At 40.7% G+C, this 6,718-nt stretch overlaps 1 long non-coding RNA gene across 1 annotated transcript; it reads right to left on the bottom strand.

Moving 5' to 3' along the window:
• Nucleotides 1-566: 566 nt before the first annotated feature.
• LOC148685938 (uncharacterized) lies at nt 567-6,718 on the bottom strand. The gene is made up of 2 exons (XR_015949561.1): nt 6,038-6,718; nt 567-1,877 (listed from the first exon to the last, which is right to left on the bottom strand). It is a non-coding gene; the product is annotated as an uncharacterized LOC148685938 (long non-coding RNA).

Raw genomic sequence — 6,718 nt, 5'->3', positions numbered from 1 at the left:
CAGGCATGAAGAAAGCAGCCACTGGAATTTCACGTACCAATGGTGTCAATATAAATGATTCTCATAGGTTCAGAATAAGAGAGGGAAGGCCCTTGAAGCTCATCTAGCCCAGACATAGGCAAACTTGGCCCTCCAGATGTTTTGAGACTACAATTCCCATCAGCCCTGACCACTGGTCCTGTTAGCTAGGGATGATGGGAGTTGTAGTCCCAAGACACCTGGAGGGTTGAGTTTGCCTATGTCTGGGCTAGCCCAATCCTCTATCACTGCAGGAAATACCCCACTATTCCAATATGCCATTCAAGTGGCCATCTAAGCTCTGATTTAAAATGTTTAACAAAAGAGAGTCTACCATGTTCCAAGAGTCTGCTTCACTGACAAACAACTCATACTAACAGTTATTCTAAAAACACTTTTCTGGCAATTTGAAGCCTACCTCCTGAAGCAACAGAAAACCCTGTTTCCCATAATCTATGTGACAGCCCTTCAAATATTTGAGGATGAATTTTTTATATTTTTTTCATTCACAAGCACTCGTGCACACCCTTCACTATATGGACGCATGGTATGTTGCAAAACAATGATACAATTTATTCGCCTAAACCTACCCATATATGCAAAATACTGACATGTGTTTTTACCTGTTTTCAGCTTGTTGGTTTTAATCATTTTCTGAATGTTTTAAATAGTTTTAAACTATTTTTGCTGATAATGTCGTTTTATTCTTTTTGTAAACAGTTTTGAGGTTGTTTTTTCATAAATGAATGAAATTAATAAAATTATAGAAGACAAACAGTTCAAACCAAAACATTTCACCCACAAAAGAATTAATCCAAAGGAAAGAGAATTGTTTAATGTCATACACGATGGGAACATGTCTCCATTTTTATTTACAAACTTGTAAAAGCCCTTTTATTATAGTTCCGGTTCAATTAAAATCATTATCATAATCATCCATTGACTTCAAAGGAAAAGCCAAACATGTTCCCCATGTGTATTTCTATGTTACAGTGCACAGAATTGTAAGAGCCAGAAAATATTAGTATTGACCTGACAAAATGCTTTGTTTGTGTTACATTGTATCAGACCAGCAAGACAGTTAACTCTTTCTTGTTATTTTAACAGCTTGACTGAGAAAGTGACTATAGAGGAAAACTTTGCTCAGCAGAGGCCCCTTTTAATTTGTTTTTAGCATTTGTGCCCTACACTTCAGCCAAAAAGGCTTTCCTACAGCGCTTACATACATTCAGTTAAAACAAGAGAGTCTCTGCCCACAGGTTTACAATCTAAAACACACAACACCAAAGGGAAAAGGGAATGGATAGGAAGGCCCATTTTGTGATCAGAATTCCCACAGTTCCAATAAGTTTGTACAAAGGCCTGCCATAGGCGTTATGTGGCCATTAAATTGCCCACTCAACATGTTACAACTATTATCACGGGATCCACATGAAAAGTAAATAATTCTTGTCAGCTTCCTGGACAGGGTCTTGGAGTGGTCTCCCCCCCCCCCACAAAACCTGGTAGAATGAAATCAGTGGATTTCCAGAAGAACGATTATGGCTAAAAGGGAGTTCTTGCGGTATATCTTTGCTCCCCTATTGTGTAGAAGCAAAGTCATTGTGCTGCCAGTATGTTGCGGTGTATGCGATGTGTATCTAAAAATTTGGCCCAACTTTCCTAAAGCTGTGCCACAACGAGTTTCCCTCAATCCAGGAAGCAACTTTCAAACTTTCCTAAATGTAACCTTAAGGAAACAAAGCCCACTGTTCATCTGGAAGTGTTCACTCTCCTATTCAACCCTGGAGAAGATCAAAGGAACAGGAAGAAAGGAAGCTCACATGGCGTAGGGAAAAGTTCCTTTGTAATCAAGAAGCCTGCAAAAAAAGATTGCCCAAATGACCCTCAATTTAGACAAGTTAAGGGCTAGATTAAGCACTTTGTAGCGCATACCAAGGCAACCATGCAGCAAACCTTTCTCTGGCTCTTTATGGGCCATAGAAAAGCTGCTGTTCCTCTATCCATAGAATACCTTCTAGCAGAATTAAGCATAGCAATGCCGTAGCCCAGAAGAGTGAAAGAATCATTGATATTTTAAGGCTGTAAAGTGAGTATTTGAAATTGCAATACAGAAAATTTGAGAAAGAGATATATATTAATGAGAGTGAAAGAATCTGCCATAAAATATTTTCTTTTCACTACAGCATTTTTCAGTGATTTTTTTTTAAACGTAGCTGGTGAAGAGGCTTTGAGCTGGTGTGGAGCTAGGAGGAAACTGGAAGCAGAATAAAGCTTTTTATCCAGGAATGGGGAGCTTGTGATCCTCCAAGTCTGATCCTTTCACGCTCTTCAGGCCCAACTACCATGACCAACAGTCAGGTGTGATGAGAGCTGTAGCCCAGCAATATCTGTGGAGGCACAGCTTCCCCATCTCTGATCTAGATCCAGCATTCCAGTATATTTCTCTACTGCAAATGAAGTTTTGTTGTTGTATGTCACAAGGACTTAATTTGTACCCCAGGACTCCTACCAGCTTTAATCTGGCCCAATTTAAAATGTGGACCTTGCAGCCATTATGTTTATTGCATGGGAGGAAGGCAATTGTCACACAGTCTTTTAAGCCAATCAAAACTGTGCTGGCTCAGAATGAGGCTGATCATTTATAATACACATCACTCACTTTGAAATGGGTTGTTTCAATTCATCATGATTTTTTGTTGTTAAATGGCAGTAAACCACATGCTATGTTCATCCTCGCCTCCCTGAAACAGCCTCCTTTCTGAGATTCAGACAGAATAAAGAATGGCTAATAACTTTTTGCTTCTCTTTAAATAATTTACTCAGTCTAAATCTTTCTCTGCCTTGCTGCAAACTTCCTTTCTCTTCCTTAGAAACTGAAGTTTGCTGATCAACTGTGTCTTAATCCTTCCTTTTCTTTCTCCCTTCCTTCATGGGAATCCTTCAGTAATTAACAAGTAAAATACATGATTTCTAGTGAAACTCTGGCCCCATGTCCATTGCTCTCGAGTATCATGTCAGCATTCTGCTGTCATGACTACATAGTAACCCCATTATTCACACTTGGCTCTTTCGTGCTTTAGTTAAAAATATGCTATTCTGACTGCTCTACCAGACAAGACAGCAGCTTGTTCTCCAGAATAGAACCAGAATTACAGTGGGAAAGTTTCCCTTAGTACTTTCAGCTAAATCCTTAGTCACTTGTGTTATTACCAGAACATGAAGAAGTAGGCAGACATGCTTAGAGAAAAGAATCTAAAGCAGAATAAGTAACATATAATGGACAGCCACTGAATATCTAAAGGAAAATTCTTTTAGACTGTCCTTACAACTGTTCACTTGAGAAGTGCAGTTAAATACCTTCCAAACAAAGGGCAGTGATTGAAGACTTTAAAAAAAGAATAAAAGACACAATGTACCATTCCATGCAATCCTGTTTTTAAACCTGAAATACTACGAGAAACCTTTTTTACACTTGATTTTTTTACTCTTTCTTTTTAAAAAGGGAATGTATTGCAAAAATGCAAACCCAAAGGCTTAAAAGGTGCCCCATGCTATAATTTGTAGGGGAGTCAGAGGTTAACAATTGAGTTAAAGGGAACTTGCCCCTAAGAAAATGCATTAACTAATTAGCAGTATACTTTTTTTTGGTGGTGGTGGGGTCATGACACTGGATCTGTTTCACAAAGTTTTTGGTGGAACTATTTTCTCCCCAGCCCTCATCAAAAGACACGGTGGTTTCCTTCTAAATTTGGAAGAAGGTATTGCAAGTACCGGATTTACTGTATGACCAAGGTGGCACTGGTGAACAGCTGTTAGCACCACCTGTTAAACATGAGTGACCAAGAGACTTGAAATAAAGAGGAAATGTGTGAATTATTATGGGTGACATCCAACTAAGTCTTACTCATAGTAGACCAACTGAGATTAATGTATCTACTCCCAGTAGATATTTGATTGTATAGCACTTTATATTAATATCCCAATAGTTCAGGGAGGCTCAAAAGCTTTAAAACAGGACTTAAATGCGAAAATTTGCGACCATTAGCTAAGTAGAAACTGCACTTAACTCTTTCGCCCCCCCCTTTTTTTTACTTGATCATTCAGACCTACTAAGATGGCCTTTATTGCAATATCAGCTGTACAAAACCTATGAAGGTCAAGGACACCTGGAGAGGCAATCACAGCAACTGCTTCTCCTCTCCTTTGGAGTTTCGCCAATGCTCAAGCATTTTCCAAAAGCAATGCCAGTCCTTTTTTATTTGGACGGGTGTTTGGTGGCTGGGAGTTAAGCCAACAGGGAGTTATTTTAAAAGTGGCTATGTTTTTATTTTATGTCCTTATTTTTTCTGTCTCTGTTGTAGAAATGCTACCTGCTCTGATACTTTACAACACTGTGCGATACCTAGAAACATTACAATAGAATTGTTATATCCATAAGTCATCACAAAAATTAAAATAAGAATGTTTTTTTTGAATATTGACTCTAGTCCCAACATTTTCTCAAGGGCTGGTTGCTGACTGCCATACTGAAGTTTTCCTTGAGTCTAAAGACCCAGCTGGTTTTGCCTACCTTAGTCTAAAGATGATTAGCTGAACAACTGTTACTCCCATGTACCTACACATTTATAATTTTTCATCTATCACAAAGTCTGCAATCATCTGCATACTTTTGGGGGTAATGCCCTTGAACATATAAAACAGTAAATAAATGCTCAACAATAATTTGTGGAGAAATACTCTTGGTTGTTTCCAATAGTGGCTTTGTGATAATAAAACGGTTCAACTGATGCAAGGAGAGGAACTCCATTTTCACTCATTCTCACTACCAATTGTAGCCTTCTGTTTATGCCTTATCGGATCCCTTACTGCTCCAAAGGGTCTCCCAACCCCCAGGAGCAGGTTTTGGGAGAGCCAAAGGGCTGCACCAGGTAAAAATTGTGAGTAAAACCCAACTGCCTTGCCTAACACAGGAAGCACGTTTGCAAGCTGGAAGCTATCATTGGATGCAATTCTCTAATTCTGCCTGTTTAAAGATTTACCTGTTCCCTTTAAGGGGCTTTGTTCATGTGCAAGCATGAGCACCACTAGACTCATTGTAAAGCTACCGGGCCTATTCCAAGCCAAGTGGTAAAACGTTTGGCACTAATTTTTCTATCTGACGAAAGAGTCTTGTGGACAGCTTGTGGCACAATAAGTTGTCTAGTCTTGAAGGTGCAACAGTATTTTTTTTCTTTTACAAATGTTTAGATTTCTTAATACATAACATATAAGTTTTGTTATCAATTTTATTTTGAAAAGTTTGCCTGATTGCTAGCCCACAGCCTTAAACATCCAACACAGTTGCATTGTTTTTAATGGGAATAAACAGCTGGGCACAGCAGCCCAAGCCTACTAATATATACTCTCAAGTCCCAACGTTTATGAAACGGCAGCCATTGTGAAAGGAAATTAGATGATTTATTTATTAATCTACCCAAATTATGCCTGAAGGCTCAAGGTAGGCAACAGTCTGTTGACCCTGCAAACAAGTAACTAAATGTTTATATAAGTGGGTAGATCCCTATTCACTTGTCCCAAATGTTTGTAGTTTACACATCTCTGTGAATAACTAGTTGTGATTGAGCTTTTGTGGGCAACAGCCTATTTTTTCATATGAGCACAGATTAAGGAGGGGGTGCTCACTTTGTAGAATTCAGTGGAAAGTAAACCAGCAACTGAAGAGGCCAGGTATACAACATGTCAAGGATGTGCATTTTCTTTTATCCCCACCTTCTTTCAAGCCAGAGAAGGCTGGAAGCGAAAGTAGCAAAGGGTTGGCTTCCAGAGATGTTTCCCATGGTTCGCTTTCACTCACTCTTACGTTTGTAACCTTTCTCTCTAACAAGTTTTTATAGGGGAAGGCCAAGATGCAAAAATGTTAAAATATAAAAATCCCCATCAGAAGCAGAAACTAGTATGCCTGTTCTCACTTAAGCTCCCTAAAAGTTTATGTATAGCTCCCCAGCCCTTTAGCTACCTCTTATCTGTTTAAAGGAAGAGTAGCGTTTTCAGGAGATGGGCCGCAATCCTTCCACGCTTCTGCCATTTTCAGTGGTCTTGCTTCCGAATGAGCAACACGATCCGAATAAAGAATGGCAAAGTCACAACCGACAGTGCGAGGCTGCTTTCTTCCCAATAAGTGAAGCCGAAAGTGAAAAATACTGGAAAGGGGGGGGGGGAAAGAGATGTGCGCCTGATTTGCTTCTCCCATTTTTACTAAAAATTTACTGTTTTAGAGCTCATCCACCTCTTACGTAGGGGGTAAGTGAGATAATAACACGAAGCAAGCCGCGGGTTCCTTGTGAAGAGTTCATCCCGGCTTCCTAAAGGCACTGGTCAGCCAAGGGCTCTCCTCGCATCTCGTTCCCGGCCCACGGGGCTCGCCTCGGCCATTGAGGGAAAGGCAGCTGACGTCACGCGCGGCTTCGGCCTGTGGGCTAAATGGCTCCCAAGGGACGGAGCCTTTTGCCGACGACGCCCCACCCGCGGCGCCCCTTCCACCTCCGAGTCCCTCCAGGCCAAACTAAAGGAAGCGGGAAAGGGCGTCCGAAAAGAGGTGCGTGGCACCCCCCGCCCACTTCATGAGTATTCATGAGCATGCTGCGGCCGCGCGCAGAGGCCCGAGAGGGCGGCACCTTTGCCACCGCTCCGCCCCTTC

The sequence above is a fragment of the Zootoca vivipara genome, chromosome 4 (assembly GCF_965207765.1).
Source record: "Zootoca vivipara chromosome 4, rZooViv2.hap1.1, whole genome shotgun sequence".
Classification (NCBI taxonomy): Eukaryota; Metazoa; Chordata; class Lepidosauria; order Squamata; family Lacertidae; genus Zootoca; species Zootoca vivipara.
Note: the sequence above shows the minus strand (reverse complement) of the source record. Positions and strands in the feature narration are given on the sequence as shown.